This window comes from Trachemys scripta, chromosome 10 (genome assembly GCF_013100865.1).
Source record: "Trachemys scripta elegans isolate TJP31775 chromosome 10, CAS_Tse_1.0, whole genome shotgun sequence".
NCBI lineage: Eukaryota > Metazoa > Chordata > Testudines > Emydidae > Trachemys > Trachemys scripta.
This window is the reverse complement of record NC_048307.1, coordinates 14679450-14702469: the sequence shown is the minus strand read 5'-3', so window position 1 is coordinate 14702469 and position 23020 is coordinate 14679450. Positions and strand designations below refer to the sequence as shown.

Sequence of the window (23020 nt, the reverse complement as noted above, 5' to 3'; positions counted from 1 at the left end):
GGGACAAGGTCAGAGATCTGCCACAGTACACTCACCACTACCTTGGAAAACCAATTCAAAATGAGATTATACAGTTACTGGCAGATCTGAAGTCAGCAAGATATTACTCTGTTATTCTGGACTGCACACCTGACATCAGCCATACAGAACAAATGACTTTAATGGTGCATTTTGTAACAACAACAACAACAGAACCTACTGAAAATGTCCCTGCAATGGTGACTGTCAGAGAGCATTTTTTAGAATTTATTGACATTGATGATACTACAGGAGCTGGTCTGACAAACGTGCTTCTTAAAAAGCTGGAAGATATGGGAATTGTGATAGCTGACGCGGGAGGTCAGGGCTACGATAATGGTGCCAACATGAGAGGAAAGAACAGAGGAGTGCAGACACGGATCTGAGAGTTAAACCCTCGAGCTTTTTCTCATTCATTGAATTTGGTGGTCAGTGATGCAGCATCAGCTTCTAGTGAGGCTGCTGAATTTTTTAATGTAATTCAAAGCATCTATGTATTTTTCTCTGCATCAACTCATCCATGGCAAATTTTGAAGCAACATCTGGGAACATTCTCTCTGACACTGAAACCACTGAGTGCCACACGATAGGAAAGTTGACTGGAGGCGATAAAGCCTATCAAACACCAAATTGGGAAGATAGATGATGCCATAGTTGCCATTATGGAGGATAATGCTATGACAGGAACTGTTCATGGGAGAACAGTGGTAGAGGGAAATGGAATCACCAGAAACATACATAATTTCAAATTTCTGTGTGGCTTAAGTGTTGTGGCATGACATACTGTTTGAAATAAATGTTGTAAGCAAGAGACTCCAAGGTGTTGACCTTGATATATCTGGAGCAATGGAACAACTGGACAAAGCAAAGTCATACCTACAGTCTTACTGGTCAGATGAGGAATTTCAAAATGTTCTGAAGAGTGCACAGAAGTTGGCAGGGGACCTTGACACTGAAGCTATTTTCCCACCCATTCAAGAATACAAGAGTCACCAAAGAAGATGACATTTTGATTACGAGGCATGGGATAATCCCATAAGAGACCCAAACAACAATTCCAAGTTGAATTCTTTAACCAGGTGCTAGATTGTGCAATACAGTCAGTTGAACGTTTCATGCAGCTCAAGGAACACAGCAGTATATTTGGGATGTTGTATGATATTCCAAAACTCTTCACTATACCTGAAGGAGGCCTACCCCAGCAATGCAGGGCACCAGAGACAGTGTTGACACATGATGACATGCATGATATTGATGCGAATGATTTAGGTGATGACCTGAAAGCCCTTTCAAGATACATTTCAGCAGGATCAACTCCAAAGGCTGTTCTGGAATATATGCGCACAAATAAAATGACCACCCTTTTCCCAAATGCTTTTGTTGCTCTGTACATACTTCTAACACTTCCTGTAACAGTTGCCAGTGGAGAGCGCAGCTGCTCCAAGCTGAAGTTAATAAAAACATATCTACGCTCCACAATGGCACAGGAGAGGCTGGTCGGCCTTGCAACCATCTCAACAGAGTATGAGCTGGCCCAGACTGTGGACCTTCAGGAAGCAGTTCAAATCTTTGCAACCAAGAAGGCATGGAAAGCACCACTTTGATTATTCAAACAGATAAAAATGCCAGTGTTTACTATGCAGACAAAAATGTAAACTTTCAAATGCCTGAACAGCAAATGTAAGTGTTACTTAAAATTTTTGAACAAGGTATTTTAAGTTGTTAGTTCTCCTTTATTGGGGAAGGTAGCAGAGCAGTACCATGAGAGGAGAAGAACAGGAAGAAGGCAGAATTGAGACCTTTCAAAGTTTTGGCCCAAGCGAGGGGGCATGGGGGCGTCATTTGAGCTCCCCGCCTCAGGTGCCAAAATGTTGTGGGCCGGCCCTGAGGTGGAGTTACTACAGTGACAGGAAAAACCCCTTCTGTTGCTGTAGCATTTACACTACTAGGTGACACCAGCATAGCTATGGGGCTGTGGCTATACTGCTATAGTCCCAGTAGTGCAGACATGGTCTAAAGTTCAAATTACCACAAAGAATGTACTACGGTCTGTGCTAGGCCTGATCCAGAGCCAACTGAAGTCAGTGGAAAGAATCCCATTGACTTCAGTAGGTTTATGGTTGGGACCATTGTAAATTCTACCCTATGATACCAGCGTTTCCCAGCCTTTTCATATTGGCAGCCCCTTATTCAAAATCAAATGTGTTGTGACCCTCCCCCTTAGGTTTTTACTCTTACTTGTACAGTAAATATATCAGGGATAACAATGTTCTGTCTACATAATTTATTTGTGTGTGTATTTCGAGAGGTTGACAGAGAATACCTGACCTTGAAGAATGAGGGTGGAAAGGGAGTGAGGGTTTCTTTAGATTGTAATGACATTTTCAATGTCTCAGGACCCACCTGATTGTCTTTCGTGATGCCTGAGGGTCACTACTCCCTGGTTGAGAAGCACTGTTATGCATATCTGTAACCTTACAGTTCCTTATATGCTATTTCTATCTTCTTGGGTTATGCATGCTGTTACAATTAGTTGTACAAATCTGGATGCAATATTGCTTTGGTTAATGACTATACTTTCCTATAGTCTGAATACAATTTCAGAGACATTACCAAAAATATCTGTGTGGGTTTTGGCTTTGACCATGATACAAAATATAAAAAAACCTCTGTGTTTCATCAAATTATACTTCTAAATAGAAAACATGGCCCAAAATGAATTTCCCAGGGCACTGAAAAATAAACAGTGTGTATTCACAATGGCTTTGATTGAAAACCCAGCAAAAACAAAAGGCTAATAGTCCCCCCCCCCCTTTTCTTTCCCTACTGTGTTGCTTTCTTTCCAGAAAAGATGGGATACTTTGCACCCTCAATTTTTAAGCAACAAATCTTTGGTTAAAAATCAATGGCGTCAGGTAGCTGTTGTGTTTGCAAACCCATTATACTTTCTTAGCCACGATGTAAATGTTGCTGGTAGTCATTTAAGTCACCCTGGATTTTCAGATAACAGAATTTTGGCTGTGATGATTACATCACTTAAAGCACTAGAACAGACTGGGAAGGTTATTCTTCAGCTTGGCCCAGCCCTGGATTTCTATAATGTACCCTCCTGAGATTTGAAATACTTGAATGACATAACCACAAATGAAGAATTATTGGTATTATTTTCATCTTAATGTTGGGCCATAATCTGCCATCATTCTGCCTGCAAAATTGCTATTGAAATGGGTGCAGGGTTGGGTTAAAATTGATGGCAGAGTGCAGCTCTTTGATTTTTAGTGATTCACAACATTTTCTGTTCTCTCCTAATGAAAGACTAGAAGCACCAAATATTAAACTCTAATTAGCTGGAAAGGAGAGGAGGAGAAAAGGCCAGTTTAGCATTCCTGGAATTTAAAACCTTTCCTGAATTTGAGGTGTTGGTGGTGGTGGGCAGGGGGGAATCAAAACCTTTGTTTGTGAGTCTAGCTGAGTTTCTAAAACATTCCCTAAGAGACAAAACTTATTTAATATGGTCACTAAAGTAACAGCTGCTTTATATTTTGCTGCCATTATCGAGCAGAGGTTGTAATATAAGGTGGGTAATTCTGGGCTTGATTCCCTTCTCACATTGTAAAACCCATGGAAGGGAGCCCGGGAGAAGGAAATCTTGCGGAGACCCTCCCGAATGGTTCCTCTGGGGCAATAGGGTGAGGTTTGCCAAAGCCCTAGGAACCAGGGCTACCGGCACAGAGAACCTATGCCTCCTTGCTGGCTATAGTATCCCAGTACTTCCCCCGACACAGATTTGCTAGCAATATGGTTCCATTGGAGCTCTATTGTCAAGAACTCCCGTGGCCAGTTGGCCAGAGCTACCATGAATGGGATAGGAGGGGTATGGAGAATCAATACAGCATCACATTGTAATATGACTCTATGAGTAAGCTTGGTCAATGGGGACGGGGGCAAAAATGATGTCTGTGTGTTCTGACTCACACATGCCTCCCTGGCCTGCCCACTGTCCCTACTTCCCCTGAATGGGGAAGAGCAGAATGCTGCCTGGAGGCAGCTGACCCTCTTTTGCATGTGGAGACCTGAGTGCAGATCATGCATCATATTCCCTTGCATTGTATAAAAACTGCAACCCCTTCGAGGCAGGCACCATGTCAACACCTAACACAGTGGGGCCCCGGACCAGCTTGCAGCCTCTGGGTGGTACTTTAGAAAAATAATTAATAATTAATACTAATGAACATATGCATCTTTAAGACTATTTCATGTGCACATCCTGATTGTCACAGTCATCTTGGCTTTTAAATCATTGAGTCTAGGTTTGCAGGGGTCCATGGAGTCCTGATATGTTCCTCTACCATTATGTTGCTGTATCAGATTACAGCCATGTTAGGTTAGTGGCTGTCAGATTGATCCCTGTCTAAGACCTACAGGCTTTTCTGCTCTCACAGCCTAGTTTTGAAGTTTATTGCATAATCACATGGAATGAAAAAAGGCTCCCCCTCCCAGTGATTATAAAGACAGAAAAAAGACTTCCAAGCCAGCGAGACACTCTGGGAAGTTTTCTTTACATATCCTTTGAGATGTGCCTTTGGAGGCTAAAGTAGGATAGCCACAAACTGGACCACCAGTTTATAATTGTGTAGTTAGTTTCTGGGGCCAGATCCTCAGTTGGTGTAAAATGCCATAGATCCATTGACTTTAGTTGCGCTACAGAGATTCACACAATTTGAGGATCTGGCCCCAGAACTTTTATGTAATTCCTTTGGGCAAAATTCATCACTAAATAGTGCATACATCAGTAGTGGCTCTCAGCATAGGGGTGAATTTTGGAGTGTACAAATAATTTGTCCTGGTGTGTTTGAAGCGAATTGCTCATGGAAATTGATCTAGCTAACAAACCCCAATGATAATGAAGACAAGTGGATTAGACGTTATTGTGAGAACAAAGACACATTTCCTTTCATTTTATTTTAAAACAGTTACAAATGTTAGGCTAAAAAATTAAAACAAAATATTTTTGTTTCAGGTTGAACACAATGTTTTGTTTGACCCAAAACAACTGTTTTTTTTTTTTTTTTTTTTGGGGGGGGACTTTTTGATATGCTGAAAATTTCTAAAATATTCATTTTCAGTTTGACCCAATACAACTTTTATTTCAGATTTTTCAGAATAGCTAGTTTTTATGAGCTAGAATGTCACTGCCCTGACTCAGGCCAAGTCTACACTACACTCCTACATCGGTATAACTACATTGCTCAAGGGCATGAAAATCCACCCCCGAGTGACACACTTATACCAACCTAACCCCCGGTGTAGACAGCAATAGGAGACATGGCTACCACCTCTTGGGGAGCTGAATTAACTAGGCCGATGGGAGAGCTCTCTCTCATCAGCTTAGAGTGTCTTCATTAAAGTGCTACAGCACCGGCACCAATGCAGCATCTTAAGTATAGACTTGCCATTAGTCTCTCCTCAGATCAAGGGGGAGCAGCAGAGGAATTCTGAATCACAGTTCAGTGCCTGGGTCCATGGTTTGCTCCTGGAGTGATAGAGCTACTGTGCCACCCCTGGCTCAGGACGGATAGGGCTAGACTGTAACTTTACTATCTGATCAGCTGAATGTGATACAATTTGATGGATCTTTAAATATAGGATAAAATAGGATTTTGTTGCTATCAAATTAACTCTTACTGTAATTGCTTAAGCTTACCCAGAGCTAAGAGTAACTTCTTGGATCAGGGGGGTAGCGATCGATCTATCGGGGATCGATTTATCATGTGTAGTGTAGACATGATAAATGGATCCCCAATCGCTCTCCCTTCGACTGCTGAACTCCAGCTCGGTGAGAGGCGGAAGCAAAGTCGAAGGGGGAGCCGCGGCAATCGACCCCACGCCATGAGAACGTGAGGTAAGTCGAACTAAGATACGTCGACTTCAGCTACGCTATTCTCGTAGCTGAAGTTGCATATCTTAGGTCGATTTCCCCCTTTCCCCTCCAGTGTAGACCAGGCCTTAGATAATGATGACTGTCATGCTTCAAAGATGGTCACATTGGCCTCTACTTCACCTCTCATCCCTCCCCCCGTTCCCCCAGATATTATTACTTTCAGTTTTAACAAAAACAGGGAGTGAGAAAAGAATTATTTACAGACTGAGACTAGATAAGAGCTGAGCTACTAAAATAGGAAAGGAGAATGGAAATGGACTTGAAATATAACAGAACCCAAATTATTAAAGAGACCAACCAAAGCAAAACTAGGTGGAAATATAATGATAACCAAGGGCCTGATCCAATCGGAATCTTTCTATTGACTTCAGTTGGCTTGGGATCTGGCTCAATGTCTCCATCTAAAATCTTTTATTCATTGTCTCTCGATCTGAGAAGCAGAGAAGCTGCCCTGAAGCACTGCTTCAGCAGTCAAACCCACAACTCGTGCTGTCGTTCACACTTTGAGGGGGACAACGGAGCCTGTGTCTGTAGCCCACCAGCACTTTTGTCAGTAAATTTTTGTCGGCCGGGGTGGAAAAAACACATCCCTGACCAACATAAGTTTCACTGACAAAAGCGCTGGTGTGGACAGTTCTATGTTAGTGTGGGACGCTCTCCTGCTGATAGAGCTACTGCTGCTCATCGGGGGTGGTTTAATCATGTCGACGGGAGAGCTCTCTCCCGCCGGCATAGAGTGGCTACATAAAAGACCTTACAGCAGTTCAGCTGTAAGGTCTGTAGTGTAGACATAGCCTGAGCCTTTTAATCTAAGCACTAGCCCATCAATCCACTCACCAGATGAACCTGGGCCTTAGCTGCTGCTTCAAAGCAAAGGATACATGCAGACACCCTTAAATGATGCTCTTTCCTTCCCAGGCAACCTTCACGAATTGGCATCTTGCTAGCTTCCTTGGCAACTAGTGTGCAGTCTGTGTACCATTCCATTAAACTTCAAGTTGCCTTAGTTCATCTCTATCGTCTGTCATTTTTAATGATCCAAATTTCCTAGGTGTGGCCTGAGCAAATGCTGTGCTCTCATACAGGTCTAAGCGGCTTTAGCACCAACTTCATCATCTTTACAGAATTATTTTCCACAGTTACGGCCCACTGGTGCATATCAATATATTAATTAGTCCAAACAATTGAGTGCCCAGATGCCTGACCATCACTATATATGGTGGATTAAAATGAATCCAGAAGAAATATTCAAATGTCACTCAGGACGCTCTGCCACATAAAACAAGGGGATTAGATATGGTGAATTTCTGGTAATGAAAGCAGGCAATCACGTTCCCGTCACATAATCCGCTTAAAAGGCCCTAGATTCCAGAGAGTGGAACTAAAATAACTTGACCTACCTTGGTCCTATAATCTTTAAATACTGCTTAACATCTGCTGTTCAGCACTTGGCAATAATATTTATTATGAGTTTTTAATAACATGCACTGTATCCAGGGTTTATATTAATTAACAGTGCACATATACACACAGAGACAAAAAAGCTTCATTATACTGGAGTTCAGACTGAAATGAGGCATTTGTGATTTGAGGGAAACAATCACAGAAGAAAACTGCAGCTGAAAAAATCCAAAGAAAACAGGGAAGCCATGAAATACGTAGGGCTTGTGGCTTGCACGGCAGCTCAGAGCAGAGAGGAAATGCAAGGTGTCCGCTTTCTTCCCTGCGGAGACTACGCTCATTTTTACGGTAGCAGCACCAAGGAAGGGCCTCTATAGAGCCACTCTGTCCCCTCCTGCTCACGTGGGTACATGGGACCATGGGACAGAGCAATTAATACCACTCAGCTCCAACACCAGCTGAACAAGTATCCATTGCAGTTCAGGGCGCATAAACTTCCCTGAAATGATAGTTAAACGAGAGGAAAGCAATTCGGGAAAACTAAAACCCAGCTGAAATGTAAACCAGGTCAGCTATGAATAGGTTGATGAACAGCCCGATCCTTTTCCTATTGAAATCAATGCCAAAGGCCTATAGACTTCAGGGGGGACAGGATCCGGCCCTAAACTGTGTTGACAGGAAACATTCAACTACTATGGTGTGGAATTCATAGATTCATCGCATTTACGGCCAGCAGGGACCATTCGATCATCTAGTCTAATCTTCTGTATAACAAGGCCCATTAAATTTCATCCAGTTACTCTGTACTGAGCCCAATAACTTGCATTTGTCTAAAATATATCTTCTAGAAAGGCATCCAGTCTTGATTTGAAGACAACGAGAGATGGAAAATCTAACGCTTCCCTGAGTAATTTATTTCCATGTTTCATCACCCTCACGATTAAAAATATGTGCTTAATTTCTAATTTGAATTTGTCTGGTCTCAGCTTCCAGCTGTTGGTTCTGGTTCTGCCTTTCTCTGTTAGACTAAAGAGCCCTTTAGTATTTGGTATTTGCTGTAATCAAGTCACCTCTCAGTTCTTGTTTTTGATAAGCTAACCAGATTGAGCTTTTTAAGACTCTCACTATAAGGCAAGGGTCTCAAACTCAATTTACCTCAGGGCCAGGGCCAGTCCTCAAATCCTCCCAGCGGGCCAATACTGTCGCTGAAAATGGTGTTCAGAAAAGAAAACGTTTATATAGTAATTTTTATTTTGAATTTCTTCGAAATAATAAAACTGTCATACAACTTTATACAATTCTTTGCCTGCCAGAGAGTTTTTAGTGTTTGCCAGACACCTGGCAACGCTTCAGTTCTGTCAGTTTGTCGATGTTTGGCCTCAGTGATGAAGCCGTTGAAACCTTCAGGACTGCAGCAAGATGATCAATTGATAGCTGTGTTTGGTCCGCTTTCCCACACTCCATGCTCTGCTGACAGCAGGACCTTGCTGGGCTGGGCCTCCTTGGGCACAAAAGCGGCTGAGGAGGAGGCACAGTCATGGTCTGCCCACTGGTCAGATGCAGGGGGTGAGGAGCATGGCTACTACCCTAAAGAGATGGGGCAGTGGGTGGTTCTAACCCTCCTTGTGTGTCTGGGATTATGCTTCCATCACGTTCAGTGCCTCCTGGTACTCCTGCTGAGATGGCCTCTCCTACACAACATACCAACAGTACATGGGACAGTGGGTAAAAAAGTAAATACAGGGCCCCATTTCATTACACAGACCTGCAGTGCCAACAGCTAGAAAGAACCTCTTCCCTTTCTTCTTAACTTCACCTTATCTTATCTGCAGGCACCAGGCACAATGCCTCCGTGCAGGCGCTGTCCCCCGGACCTCCTATTGGCCACGGAGTCAGCGCTCGGGGAGGGGAGACAGAGGCAGCGTGCCCCCTTGCACTGTCATTGGAGCCTCATGAGTCACGCCACCTTCCAGCCCATTTTCCTACCCTTTTCCCTCGCTCCCTTGGCCTCATGCCACCCTGGCTGATTCTGCCCGGCGACTAGTGGCACTGCCTCCATGGCTGACTCTGCCTGGCAACTCTGTCCCTCTCCCCCAGCCAATGGGAGCTGTGGGGGTCGGCACCTGCAGCAGACAGAGCTGGCAGCGTGGCTGCATCTCTCCCGCCCGCTCCCTTCCCGCTCTCCACCCCTCCGGCCGGCAGCCACGAGGGCCAGATGAAAGAACTTTTAAAAAAGTTTCTGTGGGCCGCAGTGGGGAGGTTCTCGTGCTGCAGATGGCCCACGGGCCGGGACTTTGAGACCCCTGCTGTTAGGCATTTTCTCCAGCCCTCGAATAATTGTTTTGGCCCTTTTCTGCACACTGTCTAGTATTTCAATATTGGTTTTAAAATGTGAACACCAGAACTGTGCACAGTATTCCATATTGGTCTCACCAGTGCCATACACACAGGTAAAATCACCTCCCTGCTCCTACTCACTATGCCCCTGTTTCTACATCCAAGAATGGCATGAATGCTTTTTGTGACAGCATTGCCCTGGGACTAATATTCATTTGCTTGTCCACTATGGTCCCTAAATACTTTTCAGAGTCACTGATTTCCAAGATACAGTTTCCCCCATTCTGTAGGTGTGGCCTGCATGCCTTGTTCCTAGATGTATAACTTTGCATTTGGCTGTAATACTAAAACCAGCTTACTAAGTGATCCAAATCTCTCTGTATGACTGTCTTATACTCATTATTTACCCTTTCACCAATCTTTGTGTCATCTAAAATTTTTATATTTACTTACAGATCATTGATGACAATATTGAATAGTGTTGGGCCTAATTCTGATCCCTGAGGAACCCCACTAGAAATACTGCTCATTTGATGATGATTCTGCATTGATGACTACTTTTTGAGACTTAGCCAGTTCTTAATCCATTTACAGGTGCCTTATTTGAAACTACAAAGTACCACAATAAATACACTAAAAGTTAAAATCTCAATCTTTTTTAGCAGCAGCAAGTTTTTCCTCTCAGCATTTCCCTGAGAGCAGATCAATACCTATTCCCTTTTATTTTGTCATTTTTCAGTAGTTGGATAGCTTAGGTAACCCGATCAATAAAGTGTATACTGTTTCCTCCCACACTGGTAGGTCTCCAAATTGACCTTCTGCGCGGGAGTTCTATAGGGAACTCAGGTTTCTGTATGGAATATCAACTCAATATGTCTCTTTGAAGTCTTTTACCAATCATTCTTTCTTTTCCTCTTCAGCTATATGTGTCTTTAGCTCTTTGTAGCATGGGGATTTGAATGCATGTAGCATCTTGCATCTTTATTAAATACCGTGGGCCTCATTCTGATCTCAGATGGGCTCTGATTTAGGAACGCACTTAAGCACATGCCTAGCTTTAAGCACACGGATAAGTGTTTTTCTGAATTGGGGACTTAGACTGGTTTTGCACCAATAATTCCCAGGACTTTATTCCTGTTTTATATTGGTGTCAGAAGGAGAATCAAACCTTATGCTTTTTAAGGAACCCTCCTGCCTGGGTATATGGCCTGCAAATTGTGCAATTTCCATGTAAAGGTTCAAATTCCGCAGAGTATCTTCACTGAAGTCAATGATGCTTTTGGTAAGTTTGCTGCTGCATGCCATCCCAGAAGTGGCTACATTTAAGGGATGTCGTATGTCTCCAGTTTCAAAGGGCTTTAGGTACTATGTATGTATACATCATATGCGTAAACTAGCAATTTATGTTAATATACTCTGGATTTCTAAGTATCTAATTTATTAATTAAGAAACACTACTGGCCTGATTTCCTTTTCTCTGACACTGGTGTAAATCAGGAGTGACTCCACTGAAATTAATAGCTTTACACTGGTGTAAAACTGGTGCAAGTCAGAAGAGAATTGGGCCCTCTATATGGTAAAAGTGTGTAAACCAAGGTTTCAAATCAGTTTGTGTCATATGACAATGGTAAAGAATCACTGACAGAGTCACTTCCTTCTAAAGGGTGAAGAAAGAGCTTTCTTTGAATAAGGAAAACAGAATTGTTCCTAAAACTATTGTCTCCTGCAGGGTTTCTGCCTAGAACAGGAATTTCATGCTGTTTCACACCCTGAACCACTTCTCATTAGAGTGATTATCCCATTTAAAATTGTGTGGGGTGCTTTCCCCGCCGTTCACGATCTCACCGCATCCCTGTGGCAAAGACATGAATTACGGACATGCGAAAATTACACTAGGAAAGTATTTAGTGTCCGTTTAGCTGTCTTTTAATGAAATGCAGCAGCTAAAGACAAGGAGGAGAACCACAATTACTAGCCAGCTGATGGCACATCCCCAGCAAGTGCTCAGCAGAACACAGTTCTCAGAACACAGTTTGGGAACTCCTAGTTCTACTGTTAGGGTCCTCATTACTGTAGAATATGAGCACCTCACAGTTGTAATGCACTTATCCCCACAACACCCCTGTGAGGTAGGGGAGTGATTTTACTCCCCTTATGCAAGTGGTGAATTGAAGTTCCAGTAGCTTAAATTAATTGCCCCAGCTCACAAAGGAAGTCTGTGGCAGCACAGGGAATTGAATCCATGTCTTCCAAGGGTGGAAAACTGTGTTAGCATTATATGCTATCACTTTAAATTTAAGGGGTTTTCCTGGTCCTGTTTGCAGGATAGTGGGTTGTGTAGGGAGGCATGCAAGTTGGGGTCTTCAGCAGGAAGTCTGCAAAGAGCCAGCCTAAAGCAAGAGGGAGTGAATTGAGCCTCCCTTAGGGAGCAGCCTGCTTTGTCTCTCTCTTTCTTTTTGGTTCCTAGCTGTTATTGTTCTGGGATTCTGAGAAAAAATAGTGTTATATTGCAGCTTCCAGAAAGAGTATTTTATACTTCCCCGTTTGTATGCCATAACATAACACCAAATCTCAGGCAGGTGCTCCAACTGTTGGGTGTTCCTTGCACTTGATGAGAGACACGAGCATGCACGTGAAGGAGAAGTTAGCCTTAAACCTATCAAGTGAAAATCAACATCTATCCCGCCGATCAGTGCTAGGCATGTGGCCTCCAATGATTTGCAAGAAGATATTTGACAAATTAACTTCATGACTGTGTGATCTGCATATCTTAATTTGTATGCCTTGACAAGTATTATTTTGTAATTCTAGTTAAAGATGAATGCTGCGTAAGACAGTGCAATCTTCCTGGACTTCATCCCTCTGTGCACAGCATTCTTTGTTGTTAGTCGGAAGTCTTTTATAAATTCCAAATCAATAACACTTTTAAAAATAAAAAAGGATCCCAAAGCAATAAGTCCAGTTGCAGACTTAATCAGATCATCTTTATTGGAATTGTAGACTTTGTCTCCTCAAGATGTTCTCACCCAACAAAATCAGTATGGACACAAGTAAAGTCAATTCATTTTCAGGCCCCAAGCACCGCAAAAGTGGTGAGTGGAATTTGGGAGGGGATTGAGGGATTCTGCCGTCTACATTAGCCGTGTGAGTGAAATAGCAGAGATAGGATCGACCACAAAACACTGAGGCAGATTTCAAACACTTGAATGTTTGGATCGTGAGTGTCAGTTCTTCCCCTCACAGAGACAAAGCCATTTAAAAATGAGGCTCTAGATACAGGTTTCAGGGCCAGCATTTTGGGTTGATTTCTCACTGTTAAAACATTAGAAGAGTTCCTGGTCTTGAAGAAATGTTTAGCTCTGAAGAGGTGGGATGGAGTCCTGGGGAAAGAGAGAATATGGTCTGATTTTTTAAAAAAAATTCTCCTATAAATGTTTGCCTGTTTGGGGCCTAACTCTGATCTCACTTACGTGGGCGTTATACCTTAGATTTCAATGGAATTACTCCTGATGTACATTGCAGGAAATCAGAATCAAGCTTGATCTTGCCAAACCAGAGTCCGCACACCTTCTTTTATATATAGTTGAACCTTGCTCTCTCCACCAAACCTCAGAGTGAGTGTGATACTTCCCCCGGGTACAAGGTCTGTGAAGCACCTCACCACCATAGGCATGGGAACTAGAGGAGGAGGGTGGGGGAGGTGCTGCAGCACCTGGGGTTTTACATGGGGCTCCACTTCCAGTCCTGCACGTGGGGTCCCGGCTGCATACGCCATGCCCAGGGTTCTGTTCCCGCCCCCAGCTATGGCCCTAGCCTCGGCCCCCTTACCCCTGTCTGTGTCCCTCCCGTCCCAGAACCACGGCCCCGCTCCCGGCCCCAGCTCTAGGGACAGGGGAGCACGGAGAAGAGTAAGAGGGGGCATGAGGTAAAAAGTTGGGGACCACTGGCTTTCAGCACCCCTACTATAAAGTGTTCCAGCGTCACTGCTCACCACCATCTGCCCTTAGCATGAGAGTCTTGTCCCCACCTGCTGTAAACCAGCTCCCTGACTCCACCAGCCTCTGGCAACACAAGGCCTGCCTTGCAGGCCTTGTTTTCTCTGTATAGGTTAGGGATAGGCACACACTGTCCCTGTATCCTCTGAATGTCCCTCTACAGTGCTCAGCCTTTGATCCACAGATCCTTTACTCCCAAGGGAATAGAAATTACAAGATTCAGTTCAGGGTCACCACTCCACTTAACACACAATACTTAGAAATATTTATAGTGAAAACAAGATCATACAAATTCATTATAAAAAAACAAAAATTCAGATGATGTAAGATTATTGGACACAAATAGTTACATATAAAACAACATCATATCATGCTTTCTAGAAATTAAAACTTAACTCAGAAGACATTTCCTATTTCCCAGAGGATAGTTTATCCCAAGTCCTGGCCTCAGCATTTTCAACCAGCATGGCTGAGAAGCCCCTTTCATAAGTGTGATAAGATATCCACACCACATAAGGCAGAGCCATAGGTGCTAGAAGTAGGGGTGCTACTGCTCCCCCCGGCTTGGTTTCCATCATACACAGGGTTTATAGTTTGGTTCAATGGCTCTCAGCCCCTCCACTATACAAATTGTTCCAGCACCCTTGGGCAGAGCAGGTTGTTAGGACAATTAATCTGATAGCCTGCACCTGGGTGAGAGCCAGAGCCTGAAACACTAATTGATGATGAAGCCTAGCTGGACAGGGGCTTGTAGAAAGCCAGTAAGCTAAGACCGGAAGGGGGCTGCAGGTAGTCTGTAGTCACTCCTGGGGAGAAGAGAGGTATGTTTGGGGCTATGGAGGCTGTCAAGAAGTCAGAGAGAGTGTAGTCTGTAGCTCCTTCCTGAGAGCAGGGAGTTTGGGCTTGTAAACTCAGAGGAGGTCCAGAAGATAAAGAGGGAAGTAGGAAGAAGTCCAGGGAAGTAGCAACAGGATCTGGGAGCTAGCAGACTATAGTTGTCAAATATAAGGTCCCTGGCCTGGAACCCAGAGTAGTGGGTGAGCCTAGGTTCCCCTACTAGCTGCTGGGACAGCAGCACTGGACCTGGCCTTGGGCTGGAAGGTTGACTGGAATGGCCAATGGGACTTTGATACCCTGGAAGGGGAGAGCTATAGTGATCTGGCTGGAGGGCTGAGTCATGAAGAAGGAGCACCCTGAATCTGTGAGAAAGATAGAGACCACAGGGTGAGGAACTGGCAGATGGAGGTATCAGACTGGTGAAGAGTTAATTCCCAGGGTAGCCAGAAGGAGGTGCCCTATGGGGTAAGTACCCTGTGGAAATAAGATCAAGCCTGCTGGTAGCTTGTCTTCACAGACTGAAGGGTGCCAGAGTGTCCCTGTGCACCTCCAGATAGACCAGACTGTGCTTTGAAAACAGGGTTCCCTCCCATCCCCCCCCGCAATGTCTACCTCTTCCTTCTGAAGTCTCTGAAAGCTCTATATTAGCATTTGAGTCAGTATCCTAATAGACTTCCATTGTAAGGCACAGAATGGTCTGCCAGAAAGATAGATTTCTCCAGGCAGGAGACCCTTATCTCAAGGCATTCTACCTCTGAGTGATGTGTTCTTAATTACAAGGCCTAGAGAAAATACTTGTGTGTGATATATATCTGTATATATCCAGAATAATTATGGTGAGCAGTGTGACAGGCTTTCATTAGAGACCCTAAATAAAACACTTGTGGTGAACCCAGGCTATCCCTGAACCCCTATCTATCCTTGTTCCTCTGCCAGTATTGCTACATCTTCATTGCTATTCAAGGATCTTTTAAGCCTAACAAAAAGCTGTATGTTCAACAGAGTTGTGTACTGTTCTTTTGTGCAGCTCACATTAAGCAGTAAATAATATAACTGAGCCTTTGCTGTATGGTCTGGTTGTCTTATTAATATTCACTTGAAAAGAATGAAGACTAATGTTGAGAGATGGATTAATAGATTCAATAGCGCTGGCTGAAAAACTTCACTTTTTTTTTTAATGAGAAAAAAGGGACACTTTTACACTAATGCTTTTTGCAAACTTTTGACCTAGGATTTTGACCTAGGATTAATGGGGGCGGGGGAGGAGGGAGGAATGGGGGTAGCTTGTGGGTGTTTTGGTTTTTATTTTTTTCTGGGGTAAGGAGGGCAAAAGCAATTGTTTATCTTCTCTTTTGGTCTGCCTAGATACTTAAGGCATTTGGCCCTGATTCAAATGAGTCTTCAAGCACCTGCCTACATTTAAGCACATGAAGAGTCCTCTTGAGTGAAACTATGCATATGATTTCAGGGGAACTGTGCACCTTGCTGAATCATGGTCTTTGTTATGCATCCATCACCCTAGTGCCTGGGTTCTTGGAGTGAGGCTGTATATTTTAGATAGTGTGGTGTTTTTTTTTTTTTTTTTTTAATTTTAATTTAATTTTCTGCCCTTCCTTCCTAGCTAAGTACTCAGCCCATCCTCTGGAAGTTGCAATCAATGGTCTGAAAACACTACTGTTGCTTAATAAATAATTAAACTTGAGAGACAGTAAGCTGGAGTTAATTAGGACACAAAGTCACCTTTTTACTAGGCCTTTTACAAGTGTTCCAGGAAAACTCATTCAATATATATAGGGCAAGACTCACCAGAACATTCTGGCTGCTTTGAACCACTCTGCAATGCAAACCAGCCACAAACCTATCTGAACTGTCTGGTTAAGCTGGGTTTATGGCCACTTTGAGTCACAAGAACAGTGCACAGCAGTTGTGGGCAATCTGGTCCATACTGTACCAATGCCTGATGCCCCGGGGTCTGGGGCCCCCTGAGGGGCTGTGAGCAGGTTTCAGGGGATCCACCCAGCAGGGTTAGCATTAGACTTGCTGGAGCCCAGGGTGGAAAGCTGGAGCCCCATTGTGTGGGGTAGAAGTCTGGGGCCCTGAGTCCCACCACCCAGGGCTGAAACCAGAGCAACTTAGCTGTGTGGGGCCCCAGGCAATTGTCCTGCTTGCTACCCCCTAAAGCCTGCCCTGGCTTTTAATCTAATGGCTATGCAGAAAACAGTTGTTATAGCATATTCAGGGGGCCTCAGAAAGAAAAAGGTTGAGAACCCCTGCTCTAGAGCACGGAGGTCCTGGGTCGCTGCCCCCATCTTTCTTTTAAGGGCATATTTTTCCTATTGATGTTAATTCACATTAAGAGCCCTCGGGTTCTTGTTCAATATTATCTCACCCTCTTCTCCTTGGTCAGCCCTGAGGTCCAACACCATAAGGATGCTCTTCTAAGAGATACTTAGCTGGTCTGTCACCCTAACTACATGCTCTAACCACTGGAGGTGTTTGGATTTCACTACATTTACTATACGTGGTTCACCATACTATACAACTTTCTTTCTCTTAATGATTATACACCTCTACCCTGATATAACATGACCCGATATAACACGGGTTTGCATACAACGCGGTAAAGCAGCGCTCTGGCAGATCAGTGCATCAGCTCCCAGCTGCGGCGCTTCGCTTCCCACCACCGGTGAGTGCGGGGAGGTTGGGGAAAGGACCCCCCCACCCCATACTCACCTGCTGCAGGAAGCAGAGTGCCGCGGCTGGGAGAGTGGAGCGGACTGGGCTGGGCCGGGCTGCTCTGCTTCTGCCGGTGAGTCTGGGACCTTTCCCCACCCCCCACACCTCCAGCGACACGGCTGGGGCCAGGGCAAGAAGAGCGGAGCGGGCTGGGGCCAGGCTGCTCCACTTCCTGCTGCTGCCAGTGAGTGCCTGTCAGGGGGCGGGGTGTGTGGATAGGGGGCGGGGCAGTCAGGGGACAGGGAGCAGGGAGCTTGGGTGGGGTTTTGGGGGTGATTAGGGGTGAGGGTTTCTGGAGGGGGCAGTCAGGGAACCAGGATCAGGGGAACCAAAGCAAGTTCGATATAACGCAGTCTCATCTATAGCACGGTACGATTTTTTTTTTGGTCTCCGGAGGACCGTGTTATATCGGGGTAGACGTGTATAACTAATATGTGATCCTGCAAGATAACGTCATCTGGCTGAAACCCTGTGCGCAGGTGAGCCACGTAGGCTTAGATGGATATGTGAAGTCAAACACTTGCAGGATCAGGGATATAATATATAGAATATATTATATCCGATGCTACTGAAGGAAAAAACACTGCTGCTGAGAGAAGCAAAATAAAAGTGAATCTCAGATGTGAGAGAGTGAATCCTTGATTAGAACATTCAAAGGCTGCTAGTGGTTGGAATAGATAACTAGAAATTTAGCAGACTGTAACACTTACAGTCTGCAGGGTCTCTTTCTTCATATGTTCTGTCTTCCCACCAGCCATTTCAAGTACATGGACATGAGGAGCACAAAGCAGGGTTAATTTTATGTAACATAAATTAATAAAAGCTGTGCAAAAGAATTTTTCAAAGACTTGCTTGCTAAATAAATTACTGTTCATGTTTTATTCAAAGTCTCGCGCTGCCAGCAGAGAACACAAAAAACAAGCACACTTTCAATTAAAGTAGCAGCCAGGATTTTCCTTCTGGCACCTACGTGACTTTTCCCCCTCCTCATCCTCAGTGGTATTGTATGTTGCAATTTGCACCATATAATCACGTGTGCGTGCTTGCATACACACCGTATGAGCCTATATCTTAGAGCTTGTAACTTGCAGTACTCCTTTCAGAAAACATTTTCAGGCAAACATCCTTGCAAATGCAGCTGGAGTTATAGTATTGGTGTCAGGAAGGGGTTATATTACTGGTATCAGGCTTTACATAGTATGACCTTGGTCCCTCTTTGGGGTGAGGCTTTAAACCCCCTAGGACAGAGGGTGGGCTGCTGCCAGGCTGGAGAACGGTTGGACTGGGGCCATCAGGGATTTACATTTCTAACGGGACAGATGTCTCTTTGCGTCTCCCAAACATCTGCTTACAAATTCTATGTAAGGAAACCCTGAAAACAGTTTTAAGGGCAGGGCTGAGGTTACAGCAGGTTATTGGTGTTGTGCCGCAAAGGCTGTGTCAACACACAATTTCCAGCAATTCCCCTGCTGCTGGTTTAGCTCTAATGGAAGTGCCAGGGGAGACTGGACACAGGCATTTTTACCACCATGTTTTCTAAACACACTTGAAGCAGCATTAAACAGTATGGGTTAGGTTGTGTCCCCTCTACTCACACTGGTGAGCAGTTACTTACATGAGTAATCCAATTGACTGGTGCGTAAGGGATTCATGCTATGGTCCCATAGGGGTAAAAATACCTGTGTCCATCCTACACTGGGCTGCCATTGATGCTACTATTGATAGAGCTGTCCTAGTGCCAGACCGGTTGTGGGAGAATGGTTGAAAATTCTCATTATAGTTAAGGCTAAATAAGGTGGCCTTCAACCTACAGCACTCAGGGTTTGGCCCAATGTCCATTTGAAGCCAATGGAAATCTCTCCATTGACTGCAGTGCGCATTGGATGAGACTTAGGGTCTGGATATGGCTGCTTAACCAGTGGACAAAACTTAAAGCCATTTTTCTCCTACCACAGTACCCCCATTTTCAATATTCTGAACAGTTCCCTATTATTTGAACACAACCGAGTGAGCCAGGCGTGTCTGATGTCACTTTCTGTAAGTGTCGGGGATCAAATCTACTGTGTTAGGCTTCCGAGCACTTGGAGCAATAGTGTCTGTTCAGGGGAGCTGGGACTTCTTGACAGAAAGATGAATACGCTGTTAGGGAACTAATGCAGAATTTATTAGATAGAAAAATAGATCTGCTGAATGCTCCCCTCTAATGATGATGATACTAGACCCACAAGTGGAGTATTAATTATCCCATGTCCTTGCTTGTCGGTGAGAATTAAATTAAATGGTTGAAATAAGCAAAGGGAAAGTGTGTGTGTACTTGAGATTCATATGGGCTAATCAAGGAATCTAAGGACAGTTTGCATATTGGTCACATTTACCTCTTTTTAGAAAGGAGGTAGCTGTTGTGAAGGGGCATGCAAGGGTAACACTCTCAAGGAGAAGTTAATGAGGTCAATTGGACCTATCTTGCAGCAGATGTCAGAGGTGGAGAGGGACTTAAAAAGAGAAGGTCCGGCTCAGTTTGGGGCTGACCAGGAAAGAAGCAGAGCTCTGCTTTCCTCTTGGTGAGGGCTAAAGTCGGGCTTCCAAGTCTGAAAAGTTTGCAGCCTTGGATGGGCTGCCTGGTGGTTGGGATGACTGGGCCCAGGGAGGCTGACCAAAGCAATAGCTGCATGAAGACAAGCTGTCAGGAGAAGTTTTGCAGGGTCCTGCTGAAGGCTCGTTGGAGGACTCTGCTTTGAGTTCTTAGCATTCATTTAGTTTTGGACTTTAATGCCATTGAAGGGATGGGACTCCAGTATGCGTTTCCCTGAGGGCTAAAGCACCACTGCTCCAGACCCTGTGAGAGGTGACAGCTGACTGTTAGAGTCTGCCACAGGGTGAATGGTGCCCTGCTAGCCAAAAGGAGGCACCACAGAGGTAATGGAGGAACAAACTGGGCTAAAGAGGCAGTAAATTCACATCTTTAAATGACCAACAGAAATAACTTTAACTATTTGGTGTGTCAAAGGAGAAAGGTAGCTTGAGCCTAAACAAGCTAAGCCGGGCACAGAATCTCCATGGTACTGGGCATTCAGCATGGTGTAGATAGCACCTGCACGCTGTAGGTAATGAGATGCTTACTGTAAAGATCTAGGACCCTGGATAGGCAGATATGAAAGGAAGAAATGGACATGTGCAGTGAATACTTCAGGTGCTAGATAAACTTTATAGAATCATAGACTATTAGGGTTGGAAAGGACCTCAGGAGGTCATCTAGTCCAACCCCCTGCTCAAAGCAGGACTAATCCCCAGACAGACTTTTACCCCAGTTCCCTAAATGGCCCCCTCAAGGATTGAGCTCACAACCCTGGGTTTAGGCCAATGCTCAAACCAATGAGCTATCCCTCCCTCCAAGGAAACTGAGAATGAAAAAGCAGACTGGAGAAAAGACCTAAGCTTTCCAGCCTAGCTGTGCAATTGTAGAGCATGGGGAATAATATTTCCTCAGGGGACCAAGTCTGAACTTGGGACTGGCAACCTAAAGAGATGGAAGGGGAAAGAAAGAAAGAGCATGTAGCTTCCTGAAAGAGTGCTAGGAAAGCTGGGGATATTCGAGTGCATGTTTTAATTCTGCACATTGAATAGGCCTGAAACATCAAGATTTAGAATTGCATTGGGACTTTCCCTTTGCATTGGCCCTCTGTGCAAGGGTGAATCCTCCACAGCAGTTCTTTTGTCTCTTTCTAACTTCCACTTGCTCTTCTTTTTTTATTCTTAAAGAATACCCCTATCCCTGCACCTTGATGGATCAGAAATATATTAAAGTGCTGGGTCTCTGGCATGGGTAGCATCATACTCATTCAAGTTAATGGTAGGTGCTCTTCTCATGTGTCATTCGGGTACATTTAATGACCTCAAAACCTGAAATGTGTCCTGGACAGTCAGAATGAGTGTAAATTCTTGCAACGGCAGGAGAAATGTGACCCCTGGTGTTAGTGGCTAATATAGAATGAGAAACCTGCTCAGGTATGCAAAGAACCTTAGGTCATCCTTTTGCACCTTGCACAGATCCAGTTACATGAACCTTTATAGAATCAGAGAATTCTAGGACTGGAAGGGACCTTGAGAGATCATCTAGTCCAGTCTCCTGCACTCATGGCAGGACTAAGTATTATCTAGACCATGCCTGACAGGTGTCTGTCTAACATGCTCTTAAAAATCTCCAATGATAGAGATTCCACAACCTCCCTAGGCAATTTATTCCAGTGCTTAACCATCCTGACAATTAGGAAGTTTTTTCTAATGTCCAACCTAAATCTCCCTTGCTGCAATTTAAGCCCATTGCTTCTTGTCCTATCCTCAGAGATTAAGGAGAACAATTTTTCTCCCTCCTCCTTGTAACAACCTTGTGTGTACTTGAAAACTGTTATGTCCCCTCTCCGTTTTCTCTTCTCCACACTAAACAAACCCAATTTTTTAAATCTTCCCTCATAGGTCATGTTTTCTAATCATTTTTGCTGCTCTCCTCTGGACTTTCTCCAGTTTGTCCACATCTTTCCTGAAATGTGGTGCTCAGAACTGGACCCAATACTCCAGTTGAGACCTAATTGGCGCAGAGTAGAGCGGAAGAATTACTTCACATGTCTTGTTTACAACACTTCTGCTAATACATACCAGAATGATGTTTGCTTTTTTTTTTTTTTTCAACGGTGTTACACTGTTCATCGTATTTAGCTTGTGATCCACTAGGATCCCCAGATCCCTTTCCAACTTGATCCTTGGGCCAGCAGGTGCTGGTCAGGCAGGCCCTGAGAGGTAACTTGGTGCTGCTCTGCACTACACCTGCTACAATATTCCCAGCGGGGTCGTTCTGGCAGCTAGGGGTTGCTGGGTCACAGCAGCACCCCACCCATACCTCTTGGCCATGCTTTCTAACACTGGTTCTGGGTCATCAGGAGCCTCTCCTGTGCTGAGAGACTCCCCAGCAGGCTGGTTAAGTCTGCTTTGTGCTTCTGGAGTACTGCAAAGCAGTCTCACTGGGGACAGAAGCTGGTCCCTCTGTTCTCTTCTTGGACCTAGTTCTAGGAGATGCTGAGGGAACCTACCCTCCATGGGATCGAGCCTCTGGAGAGAAACACTTTTCAGCTAGTCTATAGAGAAATCCAGTACCCCCACTGGTTGGATTATCATTGTAAACTGGTTCTTAGACAGCAACACACAAGAAATACAGATACCTATAAAGCTTTATTACGAGCATGAACAAAGTCCTTCCCTGCAATGTTAAAACACAGGCTGGAACAAAGTAATCAAAATGATAGCATTCTGGGATGATCCCCATGTCTCTACACTGAAGGCTGGAGAATAGCATTGGAATAGTGTCATGTTCTCTTTGCCATAACACACAATGGAAGAGTGGGTTGGGTGTACGCGGAGCCCTACCCAACTAAGCACTCTGCTGTCGTGCCTCTTCAGTCAGTCGGATGAAATGAACTGTTTCCGATAAGAGGCAGAATTGCAGGTGTGTCAGTGGCTAGCTCTATTCCTTCCTGTTAAGAGCTGATGTAAAGGGCTGCACAACAGAACACAAAAACAATGAACAATATTGACCCTATAAAACCCATGCCCACTGGTACATGTTCCTGAGTGCCATCTACTGGCACACTTTCTGGTAACTATTTATACACCTGCAGACATTGAGCATTCTCATTGTACCCCTTACTGCAGTATTGCCAGCCCCTAAAGTTAAAAAAAGTCACCCACCCCAAATACCAGGTGA

General features: G+C 44.4%; 1 pseudogene; it reads right to left on the bottom strand.

The window, feature by feature from the left end:
• The window catches only part of LOC117883835, a 23940-nt pseudogene extending 1584 nt beyond the window's left edge, over nucleotides 1–22356 (bottom strand).
• Between the last annotated feature and the right edge of the window lie 664 nt (nucleotides 22357–23020).